Raw genomic sequence first — 18,027 nt, 5'->3', positions numbered from 1 at the left:
ATGTGATGTGATGTGATGTGATGTGATGTGATGTGATGTGATGTGATGTGATGTGATGTGATGTGAATGAAAAGATTGTCGTAAAACGATCACAACTCAGTTCGGTGGATTTTGAAGGTGCTCAAATACGTTAGCCTCTTGTCAATAGATTTACTGGCGCGTAAAACAACTCCTGGGATAAAATTCCGGCACCTCTGCATTTCCGAAAACCGTAAAAGTAGTTAATGAACGTAAAGCAAATAACAGTATTATTATTATTATTACATTCAACCGAGCAGCCAAATATTTTGCCAGGAATTCCTTCTGCTTGAAAAGATATACCTAAAATCTTGTCCGTTGTCCTGATTACCTCATTGAAAGATTTTTTGTTTTGTTTTATTATTTGCTTTACGTCGCACCGACACAGATATGTCTTATGGCGACGATGGGATAGGAAAGGCTTAGGAATTGGAAGGAAGCGGCCGTGGCCTTAATTAAGGTACAGCCCCGGCATTTGCCTGGTGTGAAAATGGGAAACCACGGAAAACCATCTTCAGGGCTGCCGACAGTGGGGCTCGAACCCACTATCTCCCGATTACTGGATACTGGCCGCACTTAAGCGACTGCAGCTATCGAGCTCGGTATTGAAAGATTTTCTTTGCAGCCCATCCACATATTCAGAACTGGAGTGCCACATGGTCAACGTGACAACTATGTCATCCACTTTGCTTGGAATTGTTGACAGCCTTCCCTACTTTCTCTGTCAAAACAGTTCCACAGTTAACGAAACCGTTCTGAGTGAAGGATTACAAACCTTTGATGGAATGGAAATAGAACCCAGGTCCTCAGGGTGATATATAGACAGGCTACACCTGCTGAACGGAGCTGTTGACAGCATACGAAATATATGAAATATATGATCAGCAAAAGTGATGTTTAAAAAGCAATTTCGAACGTTTAATGGAGGTAGGTTGAAGAATAATTTTTAAACACCATGATGAGGTTTAAGATTGCAAACATGTTATTTGAGAGATCACAAAAATATGTAAAATTTTCAAACAACTTGGCAGTACGTGCCCACTGATCAATATGACGTTGCACCCCCTCTAGCCTGGATGTATGCACTTGTTCGGTTGGGAAGAGAGCCACAAAGCCGTAGTAACCTCTCCTGAGGCACGCTGGCCCACAACTGATGTAACTAGTCCTTGATATCCTGAATTCTGGCACTGGGACGGAGTTGACGTCCAAGTTCGTCTCACACATGTTCTATCGGGGACGGATCATGCTGGTCATGAGAGTACCTCGACATCAGGCAGACAGTTCATAGAGACAAGTGCCGTGTGTGGACGAACATTGTCCTGTTGAAAAATGGCACCACAATACTGTTGGCTGGGCTGAGTGACTCAGACGGTTGAGGCGCTGGCTTTCTGACCCCAAATTGGCGGGTTCAACCCTGGCTTAGTCCGGTGGTATTTGGAGCTGCTCAAATACGTCAGCCTCGTGTCGGTAGATTTACTGGCACGTAAAAGAATCCCCGCGGGATTAAATTCCGGCAACCGTGACCTGAAGTCGTACCTGTTGTATCCCCACACAATGACGCCAGGAGTAACACTGCGGTGCCTCTCCAAAACATTGAAAGTATGAGACGTCTCCCAAGATCGCCGTTATACTCTCAGACGATGGTCATCCAGGGTAGCATCACGCAACTTGAGCTATGAGCTTGCATTAGGGAGATAATGGGTTCGAATTCCACCGTCGGCAGCCCTGAGGATTTTCAGTAGTATTCCATTTTCGCAATAGGCAAATGCTGGGGTTATACCTTAGTTAAGGTCACGGCCGCTACCTTCCAATCCCGAAAATCATCGATACATTAGTGCCAAGAAAAAAGTCTGTATGTTAAGTCATCAGTAGGGCTCGGATGTTTAAGACCTAAAAATATACCAAATAAGCAAGCAAGTATGACCTCAAAAGTGATTAAATATGACCTCAAAATTCGAGAAATTACAAAAAATTACAAAATATGACCGGAAAATGGTTAATCTAAATATGGACATATTTTTATAAATTATGATTCGAAGATTTTGGTACTGAAAGGTATAAAATGGCAGGGAGGGATTCAGTTAGGTGGAAATGTAGTAAGCAGCCTGGGCTATGCTGACGACTTGGTCTTAATGGCAGACTGTGCCGAAAGCCTGCAGTCTAACATCTTGGAACTTGAAAATAGGTGCAATGAGTATGGTATGAAAATTAGCCTCTCGAAGACTAAATTGATGTCAGTAGGTAAGAAATCCAACAGAATTGAATGTCAGATTGGTGATACAAAGCTAGAACAGGTCGATAATTTCAAGTATTTAGGTTGTGTGTTTTCCCAGGATGGTAATATAGTAAGTGAGATTGAATCAAGGTGTAGTAAAGCTAATGCAGTGAGCTCGCAGTTGCGATCAGCAGTATTCTGTAAGAAGGAAGTCAGCTCACAGACGAAACTATCTTTACATCGGTCTGTTTTCAGACCAACTTTGCTTTATGGGAGCGAAAGCTGGGTGGACTCAGGATATCTTATTCATACGTTAGAAGTAACAGACATGAAAGTAGCAAGAATGATTGCTGGTACAAACAGGTGGGAACAATGGAAGGAGGGAACTCGGAATGAGGAGATAAAGGCTAATTTAGGAATGAACTCGATGGATGAAGCTGTACGCATAAACCGGCTTCGGTGGTGGGGTCATGTGAGGCGAATGGAGGAGGATAGGTTACCTAGGAGAATAATAGACTCTGTTATGGAGGGTAAGAGAAGTAGAGGGAGACCAAGACGACGATGGTTAGACTCTGTTTCTAACGATTTAAAGATAAGAGGTATAGAACTAAATGAGGCCACAACACCAGTTGCAAATCGAGGATTGTGGCGACGTTTAGTAAATTCTCAGAGGCTTGCAGACTGAACGCTGAAAGGCATAACAGTCTATAATGATAATGTATGTATGTATGTATGATTCGAAAGGGAAATTCTTTTGATACTTATTTGTTAATTTTTTATTCTTACTTTCATATTAATTTTCTGAATATACATGTTTATCAGTTACTCACAGTTATTCTTGATTCACTTATCGAACATTTGTGAACCGGTACTAAGATTATCAGATCACACAACATTTTAAAAGTCAAAACATATTTGCACCTGTAGTGGTGGTTTCAAACACGAGAAAACTAGATCAATCTATTTTTTAAATATTTTGGAACGTTCAAACCCAGGTTTCATTAATATTATTAAATGCGTTAAAGTTTAAATTGAGCACCACGGAACGAATTAAGTAGATGTCTTTCATACATTATGGTAGGGCGGCAGGGCCTATAGTGCAAACTGCCCATACATTCTTCATTCTTCTCTGCGGGTGGAATTCTAGTGTATGACAAGATTCATCTTCAAATCATCAGCGCGAAAGACCTCCGATTATCACTTAACACATTCTTGTAAGAACAGACGTTCCTTTCTATGTCACAAGACTATTGGTGCATATTTAAATAATGTAAAAGGTGCAGTGAAGTCTATGACCTTCATTCTATACAAACGGCATTCCACTTGCATTAACTGCAGATGTGATACCGAGAAGCAGTTTTGTGAACACTAGTTCGCATTCGATATGCTGAAGATGATTTTACACAGCTACAGCTGTCGTCAGACCGACGAAATATGACAGTAATATGACGTTTCTATGAAAATAGGTCAAAATATGAATTTCTGACAAAAATAGCCAAAATATGCACTTATATAACAAATAAAAATCACTTTATTGTGACGATAATCACCTGTATTGCACCAACATCTAATCAGGCAAGAAAATAGAGACAAAGAAAAAATATGACTTTTCCTAAACATCCGAGCCCTAGTCATCAGCCTAAAGACTAATTGTATCCTCAAATGGCACCACCAAACATTATGCGGTTATAGGGAAAACCGATGGCAGTGCCGAAATAAGGTGTACAAGTCAACGTGAGGACCGAGGTAGTTTGCCATTGCTTTCCTTACTGGGCCAGAAAGTGCTATTGTCACAGCCGTGGATCATAACAGGACTTCGAAGGAAACTATATTTTCTCTGGTCTGTGCCAAGAGACAAGTGCAAAATTACTGCTTTCACCAAGAACAGGCAACAAGCGGGATGAACATTTATCAGACATAGACGATTGAAAACCAGATTTTCTATTATTGTAGTTATACACCCTATTTAGATAGGAAAACACAGTATTTACGGAGATAGTTAGAAATTTGTGAAAAATGTAATAATGGCAAATGTTGTTATAATTCGTAAGCAAAAGTGTATAAGGCATAAAAATATGAAATCACTTTTACAAAAAGTGTAAAATTTACAATGTTTCGTTAATGGTAAAATTAACGGAGAAATTTTTCACATCCTGCTTTAGTTCCCTTAATATTACTGTTTTATGCTACTGTATACTAGTCAAGCAAAAGTCTAAACCACTGTCTGAATATTCCTGAACTTAAATACAGAGTTTCAATTTTAAAGTCATCGCATTCCGCGTTATCTTTGGTAGGAGCAAAGATATTAGTTGCTTTCATTGCAGCGAGAATGAAACCCTTCCCCATTCTCTTGGTTTTTTGCCACAAAGCGGATTTACTGAGTAACAATATACATCACAGGGTCCGGAGCTGTATTGCTAGTCGTTTCATAAAGTCGATCAAGTCTGAAATACTGTATTTTAAGAAGTGACATTATTTCAACCGAGGGCTCCCATAAGCGTGTTGACATCATACCAATCGACAGAAATAAGGACATCGGCTTCATTATCGATCCAAGTATGAGGTTTGAAGGAGGAAAAAATACGGGCAGTGGAAGGGTGATGGTTAAATGAAAATGCACTACGAACTGTGATTTAAATATCTAGAGAAGAAATTCGTCCGCCTCTGTGGTGTAGTGGTTAGTGTGATTAGCTACCACCACCGGAGGCCCGAGTTCGATTCCCGGCTCTGCCACGAAATTTGAAAGTGGTACGAGGGCGGCAACGGGGTCCACTCAGCCTCGGAAGGTCAACTGAGTAACTTAGAGGTGGATTCGATTCCCACCTCAGCCATCCTGGAAGTGGTTTTCCGTGGTTTCCCACTTCTCCTTCAGGTAAATGCCGGTATGGTACCTAACTTAAGGCCACGGCCACTTCCTTCCCTGTTCCTTGTCTATCACTTCCAATCTTTCCATCCCGCCGCAAGGTCCATGTTCAGCATAGCAGGTGAGGTTGCCTGAGTGGAGTACTGGTCATCCTCCCCAGTTGTATCACCGACCCAGAGTCCGAAGCTCCAGGACACTGTCCTTGAGGCGGTAGAGGTGGGATCCCTCGCTGTGTCCGACGGGAAACCGACCCTGGAGGGGAAACAGATAAAGAAGAAGAAGAGAAGAAATTGAACATCCCCCCCCCCGAAATAGAGGGGTGATTGGATTGCTGTTTGGTGTTCGACGAGTGATATCTAATGTAACTTAGAAGCTTCTCAGTCTGTCAAACACACAAAATCAAGGAAAATATTACACTATAACATAGGCCTACCTGTAAAATGCACATTTTTAAACAAGGAATCCAAATACACACTATTTCCAAATACTGAGTGTGAATTGATAGGGGCTGCCCGGCCGAGGCGGTAAAGGCGTGCTCGGTTCGCCCGGAAGGACGTGGGTTCGAATCCCCGTCAGGAAGTCGTAAAACGAGATTTCCACTTTCGGAGGTGCATATGGCCCTGAAGTTCAATCAGCCTACACCAAAAATGAGTACCGGGTTAATTCATGGGGGCAAAGGCGGCCGGGCGTAGAGCTAACCACTCTACCCCATCAAATGCTGAGGTTACGGATAGTGGAAGCCTTTATCTTCCACCCCTCCAAGGACCTTCATGACCTGCCCGGAGATAACTTTGCTTTGAGTGTGAATTGATACAGTCGGATGATGTTCAAGAACGAAACATATCATTCTTTTTTAATAGTGTGCATTTTTATTGCTTGTTTAATAATGTGTTTTTACAGGTATATTATAGTGGAATATTTATATTGATTTTGTGTGTTCGACATACTGAAAAGCATTTAAGGTACACTTAACTGTCACGATACTGGAATGTATGGCTTCCTTCTTAACAAAATATCTCAATTCTGTGTGAAATTCTTTCGGAGTTTTGGAATTAGTGTGTTGGAAGAAGGAATTGTCACTATTATTCTCACCTATTATCCATAAATTGTCACTCACCAGTTGAATGAAAATGAAAACCTACAACCTGTTTTCCAGTCATCGACCGGGTCAGGGATGTAATGAATGAAACATATACAGGCTGTTATTACAATGGGGTCGCCACTCCCAAGGTGATTTATATTAATGAGTGATAAATGCTATGAAATGGTAATGGAGAGTGTTGCTGGAATGAAAGATGACAGGGAAAACCGGAGTACCCGGAGAAAAACCTGTCCCGCATCCGCTTTGTCCAGCACAAATCTCACATGGAGTCACCGGGATTTGAACCACGGTATCCAGCGATGAGAGGCCGACGCGCCGCCGTCTGAGCCACGGAGTACGTCAAATTATAAATGAAATAAATATTTCCATTCGGGAATAGCAGCCTCTTTAGGAATATCTTGAAAAGTATGTAATCAATAAATAATAGACACATTTAAATAGTTATGAACAATTGTTTGAAAAATAAGTATGTGACTGTATACTCACGGTAACCCTTACGCATGGGCAGCTACACATTTTTGATTTTCTCTCTCTTTCTTTACGAAGCCATTTTCCCGTGATGTTCAGACAGACAAGCAGACAGACTGACAGATAATGAACTGAACCTATGTTCGGCTTTCATAGACAGATAAATACGATGTATGGGGCTAAAATTTCAAGTGCACAGGCAACACACACACATATATATATATACCATATATGTCAGTGGAAATATCTTCCCTAGCGCTCTACGGAGTCTTGTAGAGGTGTAGCATTCCAACTGGTGAGCCTGCTGATATACTGGGGCGAAAGGCAGGTTATTTTACAATAACACACGCTGAATAGTTTTATTATTTTACTGGAATAGCAGGATTATTTTATCAATAATAAATCCAAGGTAAATTAACGCATATTAGGCTTGTTACAGAATATAATGCAGCATATGTTGCAGAGCGGACCATTTTATTATCTTGAACAGATTTTGGTCGGCATAATTAAACCAGAGGTGGTAAACTGCAGAATTGCGTATAGTGGTTTGTGGTTGAAATAAATCAACGAATAATGAGTATCACAAGCTTTTTTCCAGTTGCCATTGTTTTCCGTAATTAAATTGTGTTATTAAAAATCACCAGATATTATTTTACTGCGGGTTCTTGCTATCTGTTCTGAAAACCGCGTAATATTCTAAACAGTGACCATTCAGATGGGAATATTAATGTTTGTGGCTCAATCCTACAGACCCATGTGAAAAGAATAATATTTTAGTTAAAGCGTTTTTGAATTGTTTCACATTACTACCATGTTTCCGAGTATCCAGCATAATGATGACCACGGAATTACTCCTTCTTTAACTTGCAAACTTGAAAACGATGTGTTGATTTTTTCATTAATTTTAAAAACACCTGCCTGTCGGAGTCAAGTTGCCCCTGTGGGTGAGGGCGGTAGAACAACACCTACGGTATCCCTTGCCTTTCGTAAGAGGCAACAAACAGGGGCCCCAGGGGCTCTGAACTTTGGAGCCTGGTTTGGCAACTACGAGGCCCTTAAATGAGTTCTGGTATTTCTTCCACTTACTTGAGCCAGGCTCCTCACATTCATCTGTCCTATCAGACCTCCCTTGATCAACACTTGTTTTCCAACCCCGACGCTATTAGGTTCCCGAGGGCTAGGGATTTTTTTAATGTTCACGCCCTCCGTGGCCCTTATCTTTCTTTGGCCGATACCATCATTTTTCGAAGTGTCGGATCCCTTCCATCTTTTCTCCCTAATTACTGTTATATAGAGTATGGTTGCCTAGTTGTACTTCCTCTTAAAACAGTAATCACCACCACCACCACTCGGACTCAAGCGTATGGTCTACAAGACAGTTGTTAACATAGCGCTGATCAGTGGTTCGTAATGTTACCTCTTACGCAACAACACAAGCATAAACTTCAGGTTACCATTATGGAAAAGACAAGATGGACTTTTGGTGTAACAAGGATCAATATCGTTAATAATGACATTTCAACACCGTGCTGAAACGTGCATCACTGCAGAAGGCCATTTATTCGAACACTTACTACGCTAACAGGCTGTTGCTCAGTCAATTCAAACGGATTCAAACTCCCAACCATTCTATCCTCGTCCAGCCCTGATTATAAAACATCCACATAAGCAGCCCTAATGGCCTAGAACAGTGTCGAAATAAATACATACAGTAAATAAATAAATAAATAAATAAATAAATAAATTAATTAATCCGCGACGTGAGAGCTTTCGGATACATTGGCTCCGTGGATGATTCTCGAAGTACAACATGCGAAGAAAAATTTACAGGCCTATGTGGGATTTGAACCCACCTCCCAAACGCAGCTGTATTAACAACACCGCACTTAACCTATGACACCACGGCGAATCCAGCGAGTAGGTTTCCAGAAAGCCTACTAGGTGGACTGCTACTTCCGCTTCACAAACGCACACACTTTTTCTAAGAGTATGCCATCACTTTTAGCGTTCATTTCATACCTACTGAAAGCTCATAATTGGCACGTACTTTTTACACAACCGTATGGCAGTTTCATGCATTGTGTAAATGCCTGTCGCATACTGTACATGTTTTTGCAAAGGCAATGGTGCAGTGAGTGATTAAAGGCGATTGTTGCTTGGTATTTCGTAAAGGAGAATAGACCATAACGACACCAATGACGTTAAGCGGGATGCCTAACAGCATAAAACGTCAGGCGCGACTGACTCACTCGGTATATGACAACGAGCAATGCAGCTGGAATTTTCATGAGGTCACAGATTTACTATCCGCAACCTCAGCACTAACTGGGAATGAGTAAGTTATGTCCTCCACCCACCCACCCACCCTAATCCCCCTGACCCTAAGAATGAACTTAGTACTCATTGGTGTTGTAAGCTGAGTGATCCCAAATGTTTTGTATCTCCTCAGATGTGGACGTGTTAATTCTAAAAAACATGATAGTAGAAATGGAAACTACGAAGCGAGTTGGCCGTGCGGTTAGGGTCGCGCAGCCGTGAGCATTCATTCGGGAGATAGTGGGTTCCAACAAGATGGCTTTCCGTAGTTTCCCATTTTCGCACCAGGCAATTGCTGGCGCTGTACTTTGACAAGGTCACAGCCACTACCTTAGCACTCCCGTCCCTTTCTTACTCTATCGTCGCCATAAGACCTATCTGTGTCGGTACTGCGTAAAGCCAATTGTAAAAAGGGAAGTGACGACTACACTATTGGAAATGGGAAGTGTTTCACTGTAAAGCGCTTCCGGTACACATTCCAAGTTTTGTGTAAATGAGAATGACGTATGGAATGATAGAAAGTTCGTTCATCCAGTTCTGCCATTTAAAGCTCGGATACAATCTCGTATTCGTGCTGGCATTGAATCAAACAATCTTCGAATGCCATTTTCTGGATCATCTTTCCATGTATGAAGCATATGTGTCAGTTCTCGAATGTGTGTGGCTGAAGATGGTATGACAAGAAAGGTCTTCCCATGGCGTCTCAAAAATGGCCTTTTGGAGACAAATCAGGGAAACGGGTAGGGTAGTCTAGGATCCGTATATGCCTTCAGGCTTCCTTGGTGTGATTTCCAGTGTGTGTACTTGTATTACCGTGCTGGAACACGTCGTTTTGTATGGTTGCCATAAAGGGTACGGCAAGGTGGTACTCTTTCCACAAACTGGTATGCAGTTTTCCATAAATAGCAACCCAATCAGTCCTTGTGTCTTATGCAGTAGATCCCCGCAGCATAATCTAAGGGATGGAGTAGCATGCTTTCCAAGATCCAGAGGTGGGTTTGCCCCATCACCAATTACTATGTCGGGCCGATGACCTTCGGTGTTAGGCCCCTTAAAACAACAAGCATCAGTTACTATGTCGTCGATCTGACAGCCTAAGGTAGACTCATCACTAAACACCACAGCTGAGTTTCGTCTGGCTCGGATTTCAACTGCTGTTATTTGCCTATTTGCCGGGCCATCCCCACAATCCGATTATCTTTTCTTTCTGTGATCACTCTGGAGGGACCTATGGCTGGTCTTCCTGTTACAGTATTCTCATGGGTCTGTCTTCTAACCACTCGTTCAACAATCATTACATTACAGTCAACTCCGCGATATCAGTCTGTATGATGCTCCCACGCCCCTCATGCTAAGTATGCGACCCTTCTCATAATCGGACAGGTGGCTATAATTTGGATATGCCCGTGGCCTTGGCATGCTGTAAATCTGCACTCTACCTGAAATATACAGTAATTAAAATTATCGTCATCAGCACCACCACCACCACCTATTCATATCACCTTTAGCTTGTGTGAATGGATTTGGTGTTACTGCAAAAATGCTCGTATAAGAGTGCACTTGTAATCAGATCACCTACGTGGTGTAGGAAGCACGTGCAACATACTACCTTAATATTGCGTTAAAATAACACTTTCAGTTTCCGCTGGATATCTCATTATAATCTATTAAGCAACACTGGCGTATTTTTATGGGTAATTGTGTGATATGTCGGGGGCATGATTAAAGCAGCAAAGTAGCTGCTGTCTTTATTTATGGACGGCTGAGATTCAAATCCGGGATTGTGTGGAATTGGAATTTTCGTATGGTGACAGTAAAGGCATTTGACATATGACCTTAACTGAAAACGAGTCACGGTTGCTCCATTGCTGGGGGCAAGTTAAGAGTGCTTTGTAATTAGAGAGGATTCTATGTGTGTGGTCTCGCCTATAAGAATTTCCTAACCTCTTACGCCTTTCTGCAGAACATACCTTAATAGAATTAGTTGGTTATTGTTTTAATCATATGAGCTGGACATCTGATTCCAATTAAGTGGACCGTACTGAATATGAAAATTAAACATGACATAAATGCTTATGGACATTCGTAATGTCATGCCAGCATGCACGATACTCGTTGAATCGTGCTGCAGTGCAACTTCTGCTGATATTCCAGCAGTAGCAATCTCTTTCTCTCTCTCTATCTCTCGCCCTCTTCTTTTCTTTCTTGAGGGTAGGGCGATGATAAGACGCTTGATGAACTTGGGTTAAGTTATGCGATGAGGAAAGTGCGATAAGAGCATGTAACAGAAAAGGATAAGTCAGTCGGGGAAAAATATGAGTACCATCTGAGCGGTGATTAACCCATTGCTGCTCCCCTACATCCCGCCACAAACCAACTCACCCCACTATCTCACTTCGTAGATAAACGCTAACTTAAGCTTAAACACGACTCCAATAAGACACGCAATCATACGTCCAGTACAGACGGTTAAGAAAGTAGGTCTGTTACCTACGGGATATACTTCAAATTTAATGTACTAGACGAAGTGTTCTGTGTAAAACGACAATGGTATGGAGTTTAAACACTGTTTACTGGAAATAATACAAATTCAGAGTTTTAAGAACCATCAGCACAGGTAATGTTTCGTGGAGTAATTTATTCCCTTTCTCTTCTCCTGAACTGGTTTACTTCACACTGGGACGGTGGTGCAAACTGTGTCGCATATTTGTACATTTCACGGCTAGATGACCTTAATGACAGCAAACATATTTGAAAGGATGTGCTTCACTGTTGCGTGGTGTGCGGTGGTGGTTTTGTGGTATTATGTGATGCATTGTATATTAAGGGATGTATATTAAGATGGGCACAAAGATCCACTCTTCAAACCCCATGAATTACCAAACGGGCTAGAATCATAAACCTTGCCAGGGGCTTATAGAGGATAGTTGCCTAGTTGTACTTCCTCTTAAAACAATAATCACCACCACCACCACCAGGGGCAAACCCAAGACCCTCTGAACTGAAGGCTGCTGCGACCATTCAGCCAGGGTGCTGGACATCTTTCTTTTACTTGTAATAATAATAATAATAATAATAATAATAATATAAATCAAGCAAATTTGTTGTTTTCCACCACTGGTCACAGCCATATGATCTCTAGTTATATGTGAAATGCTAACCACAGGGAACTGAAATTTAATAAATCCGAAAAGTATTGGCAGAATACGAAACGAAGCAGCCTTGATGGGAAGCCAATGACGATGTCACTCTGCTATCTCGCCTCTGTAGAAATATGTTATTCATTCATTCATTCATTTACTTTATTTTGGCCAATAAATTATAGACAACGTCATTTCAACTGACTCCTTTTTCGGGCTTTGACATTTGTGCAGTACCGTCTCCGTCGTTCTCAGTGTTGTTCCTTCCTCTTCTGTGTCCTTTTTTTAGCTTCGAATTTTCTTGGAATTTGATATACTTCTGTTTTCTTCATGAGTGGGACCCGCTTCAAGATGTCAGTACGCATGATTCACAGTTTTTCGAAATCTCGTTTCCATCTCAGTAAACCGGGTCCGTTAAGTTTTCTTCCCTTTAAATCTGTTTCTGCTCTTTAACTTAGTTGATGATCCGGTTGGGCATTCCTGATGGACTCATTCATGCCACGTGTCCATAAAATTTTCCAGCTAATGTTGGTTACATTATCCACAGCTGTCATCTTCTGTATTCGAAATATTTGCTTTGACATGGCCCAAGAATTCTCCCAAAGTCTTTCCTTCTTTGAACCAGGGTATGGATATTCACTGTGAGATGTTGCCTGGTTCATAACACCCCTGATCTGCTTTATATTGTAGGATATTGATCTTTCGTAGTAGATACATTTAGTTAACTTGTATGCCATTTCCATTTTGTTTATGCGTTACACGAGGGCTTGTTTATCCGAGTTATTGGATTATTTACACTCTCTCGGGTACGTAAACCTTTCTGCTTGTTTGTCGTTTGCTTGTCCCATTACCAGATTTTCCAGCGTCAACTTGATATTCATTATGAACTCCGTTTTCTCAAAGGAGATTTGGAGACACGCCTTGTTTGCTTGATACCTAAGCAGAATAATTTGTTTTGTAGCTGTGTCTAGGGTATCGGGAAAAAATTGCTAAATCATGAGCAATGGCTAGACAAGAATTCTAGATTTAGGTTCCTGTAGACGAGTCTGGCCACGTTATACAGTACTTCGTTAGTAATTTCTTTGCATCACTCGCAGATGACTTTCTCGAGGACATAGTTGAAAAGTAGGGGTGAAAGTTCATAACCTTGTCTAACTCCTGTATAGATTTCAGAAGGGGCTGAAATCTCCTCCCTAAACTTAACTTTAGGTGATTGGTTTGTTAGGCTTTGCTAGATGATAACTCTTGTTTTCTTGTCTAAGCCAAATTCTCTATAATGGAACGATTAATTGAGTCATTAACATCGTTGTTCATAAGCTTCTGATTATGAAAGGATGTATTTCAGGTTCAGAATCTGCTCGGAACATGATTACTCCTCTGGAAATCCCCTTGGGGACTAGTTGTTCCTCTGCCCTATACTGGAGAGTTTTTAAGAGAATCTTATTATTAAAGAAATGTCTCTGTAGTTCACGTCTAATACTTCCAAGCAAGTGAAGGCTAGTCAGAACCCAGATGTCTGCAAACGTCGCTCGATGTGACGCTGGATTTGTTACCATCTGGGGTAGTAGCTCCTGCTGAAATTTCCACCGTGCTTTTGAGAGTTGAACTGGGGCCGGCAATGTTTCTCACCGTCTAAATCTCCATCTAGGTTCTAAGCGTTTGGCAGAGCTTGATGTTCGTCTCTGACTGGCAATTCCTCCATACCTCATGCTAAGATTTTACCATCGGTATTCGGTTGGTTGATTGCAGTAGCTTCCCACTGATCAAAGCAATGGATGCGCCATTTTCCTACGCTTATCGTACCGGATTATTTTTGAAGATATGTATTGTCAGCCCGTAGGTTGTTAGGATTTCCAAAACGTCCATGAACAACTTTCACTACCGAGCTCGATAGCTGCAGCCGCTTAAGTGCGGGCAGAATCCAGTATTGGAGAGGGTTCTGTATGAGTTGCGCCGAGTAAAAGTTGCGCCGAGTAATATTTGCGCCGAGGAGATTCCCCGCTGGGAGTAGAAGTGGTTTGAGAGCTGTCTTAAGCGTCTGCTACCTGCGCTGCACCGCAGGGGGTTATATCCAAGTTCAATGAATGTCTGTGAATATCTGTAGTACTGAGATTTTAAAATTAATATATAAAAAATATTATTCACTCTATCTTTTTTTGCTAGTTGTTTTACGTCGCACCGACACAGATAGGTTTTACGGCGGCGATGGGACAGGAAAGGGCTAGGAGTGGGAAGGAAGCGGCCATGGCCTTAATTAAGGTACAGCCCCAGCATTTGCCAGGTGTGAAAATGGGAAACCCGGAAAACCATTTTCAGGGCTGCCGACAGTGGGGTTCGAACCTACTATCTCCCGAATACTGGATAATGGCCGCACTTAAGCGACTGCAGCTATCGAGCTCGGTATTCACTCTCTCAATGTTGGTTTCTTGCACATTTAGAAAACCTGCATCGTATTTATATCAGTGGGTGAAATGTGTATAACTACGTAGTTTGACTTAATTTACAAACCAAGTGTGGAAACATGTAATCAGTCTTTCAGTCTTATCAAGAATATCCACAGCCTGTTTGTAGCTAACTGACAGGGTCAGGAATAGAATGAATGAGGAATGAAATACCGCTAAAGGAAGAAAATACTGCCGAATGCGAAATCTGACGTGCTTTTGCGGACAAAGATTAATGGATGGCAAATGAAATATAGCGAATTTGTTGAATAAAGAATGGCCAGTGAAAACAGAAAAAAAAACTGTCTCACTCTACGTTTCCCCGACATGCACCCCTTATGAAGTGATAGGGCTCAAGAATGAACCATAGCTACTGCCAAAGAAAGGAAATTGTGTGCCCTGGCGAGGCCTGTCGCATTCCACTGGGCATAAAAGATTAATAAATGACAAATTAAATTGTTTCAAACAGTGATGCTGATATAAATATGAAGAAATCAGAATATTTTGAACGCCAGCTTTGTATGTTTCTGCCCTTTTGTTAGGCAAAACATACAATAAAATATTGGGAATGTTGAAGGAGATAATTCCCGACTGGATTTTGAGTCTGCCAGCATTTGTGATTTGAAACAGTCATTTCCATTAGCTGAAATACAAGGATGTTTCTTTCATTTTCTCCAGTGTATTTGGAGAAAGGTACAGGAAATCGGACTGACAACACTCTACAAAGAATGTCAAGAAGTGAGGCTGAAAATTCGAAAGTGCGGGGCTCTTGCCTTCTTGAAGCCTGAAGATGTGGAAGAGGGCTGGCTCTATATCCACGAAGAAGCGCCACAGAATCCTAAACTTGTCCAGTTTTTGGACTATTTTGCGGAAGAATGGCTTGAAAATCATAATGTACCACAAGCAATCTGGAACTGCCACTGAAGACGCCACAGAACAACAAATGCTGTTGAAGGGTTGCACCGCAAAATTAACAGTATTCTAGGGAGACCGCATCCACGAGTTAAAGATCTCATTTTGTTTCTCAAATCCGAAGCAGAAAGCTCGAATTTTAAGATTGCCAAGAATGAACTTCATCTTGAGGGCAAAAGAAGAAAAAGAAGTTATGTGCAATTAGACCAAGGGATCTTGAGAGCAACGGAGGACTATTTGGAAAGCGGTAATGTAATCATTCTGAAACACGAAATTTCCCTGTGGAATTCCCAAACAAGACCTTTAGTTCCTAGAATGATCAATGACCACGGCGCAAGTTTTACTGATTTTAACACGGCGCAACTTTTACTCGGCGCAACTCATACGACACCTTGGAGAGATAGTGCGTTCGCAACCCCACGTCGGCAGCCCTGAAGACGGTTTTCCGTGGTTTCCCATTTTAACACCAGGCAAATGCTCGAGCTGTACCATAATTAACGCCATGGATACTTCCTTCCCACTCTTAGGCCTATCCTGTCGAAGCGTCGCCATAATACCTAAAGTGTCGGTGCAACGTAAATCAACTTTTTTAATAATAATAATAATAATAATAATAATAATAATAATAATAATAATAATAATGATAATAATAATTTAAAATTCATTATTCCACTTTTATTTTCTCGACATGCATGCTATTAGCAATTTCCTGTGGCTTTGTGTGAACGCATAATGTGTGCTTGGTAGGTACATCATTGTGTACATAAGCATCGTTCTTCTCTACCACCATTTGAAAGAACTCCTGCCCGCATGGGCATATTATGCGTATGATGTCAACATATCAGAATTTCCTTTAAGCATAGAAATGCTTTTGATGTTTTTTTTTTTCCTGGGGAGGTAATGAGGTTCAACATATTTAGTTTATCTTGATGGGACTTTTCAACACGAAAATTATGCGTTCACAATGAGCTCTGAAATTCCTGTGTAAAATACCCCACATAATGGTGTGGGGCATTAGGACCGTAGTGCGCGCATCAAGTAACACAATTTAAATCCTGAAAAAAAAAATCACACAAAGAATGTTATTTCGTAGAGCAACGTGAAAACAACAAGTGAAACACATTTTTGCTTTTAAACTTAATTTCTAGTTACAAGTTCGTAATTTCATTCTTTTGTAAGTTTTTCTACTCTTGCAACGGGATTACATAATGTGTATGTGTTTATATATTTATGGATTAGTGTTTATATGGTGAACGTAAAAATCTCAATCTGTTGTCATTCGTCATATTTGATCCCATCTAACATGATGTCAAAGATGAATGACGAATCACAGGTTTTGGTTGTATATTTATATGTGCGTATGTGTATGGATCTGTGCATACATGCTTGTAGTGTTTACGTATGTGTGGTGTGAGGTAGCAGCGAGGTCAAAGTGATATGGGAATAAAAAAATGTATAGGCTTGTATGTCCGTATACAAGTTTTTAAATAGTTCTAAATCCAGCGTGACATGTATAAGCTTTCATGTGATCCGTCATTCTACAGAAAGTATCTGCGTGATACCACGTATGTGCATCTCGCTAGTGTCACAAAGAGTGAAATGATGGGGATTATGATATACGACGATGAGATGAGGAGTATTCATGCGGGAGAATCTTTCTGACTCCAATTCGTCATTTTTTTTTTCTTTTTGCTAGTTGCTTTACGTCGCACCGACACAGATAGGTCTTATGGCGACGATGGGACAGGAACGGGCTAGGAGTGGGAAGGAAGCGGCCGTGGCCTTAATTAAGGTACAGCCCCAGCATTTGCCTGGTGTGAAAATGGGAAACCACGGAAAACCATTTTCAGGGCTGCCGACAGTGGGGTTCGAACCTACTATCTCCCGAATACTGGATACTGGTCGCACTTAAACGACTGCAGCTATCGAGCTCGGTCAATTCGTCATTCACGGTGTGAGTTTTAGTAGAAAGAGCTTATACGTTTATACACACATGGGTAGGTTCTGAATCTTCATTGAATTTTGTAAATCAGTAGAACATCTTGTATAGTTCTGAAGTGCTTCAGGGGATTACACAATGAACTATCACCTCGGACACCTGAACACCTCGGCAGGTGCGTCAATTTCTTCAACAGCAGCAGGAATGCGTAACACTTTCTGCAACATTGTCATATTTTACAACTGATTGGTACATTATTAGTATAATATAAACTTATTATTCCTGAAGTGCAAAATAAATCAAGTTTGCTGATACTAATGCTATTGTAACGGTATTTTAAAATTGGAATTACCGTAAGCCATGTCCACCTTAATATGTCAGCAGAGCTATGCAGATCTTCCTCTGTTTAGCGCTGTGTTGGGAAATGAACCTGTTTGGTGTATTCTCCCTCTCTCTCCCTATTACTGGCGGGAGACTGGATGCCCTTGAGCTCTGTTGGAGTGGCCATTTTGCAGTCTTCGTTTGGATTTCGTGATATAGGGTCGCATCAGTGATTTAGTTGGAACGAAATAGTTACAGGAACTCACCTTAGCAATTTACAAATGGACTCGTA

This window comes from Anabrus simplex, chromosome 3 (assembly GCF_040414725.1).
Source record: "Anabrus simplex isolate iqAnaSimp1 chromosome 3, ASM4041472v1, whole genome shotgun sequence".
In the NCBI taxonomy this organism is placed as follows: Eukaryota; Metazoa; Arthropoda; class Insecta; order Orthoptera; family Tettigoniidae; genus Anabrus; species Anabrus simplex.
The sequence above is the reverse complement of the archived record's forward strand: the minus strand, read 5'-3'. Positions refer to the sequence as shown.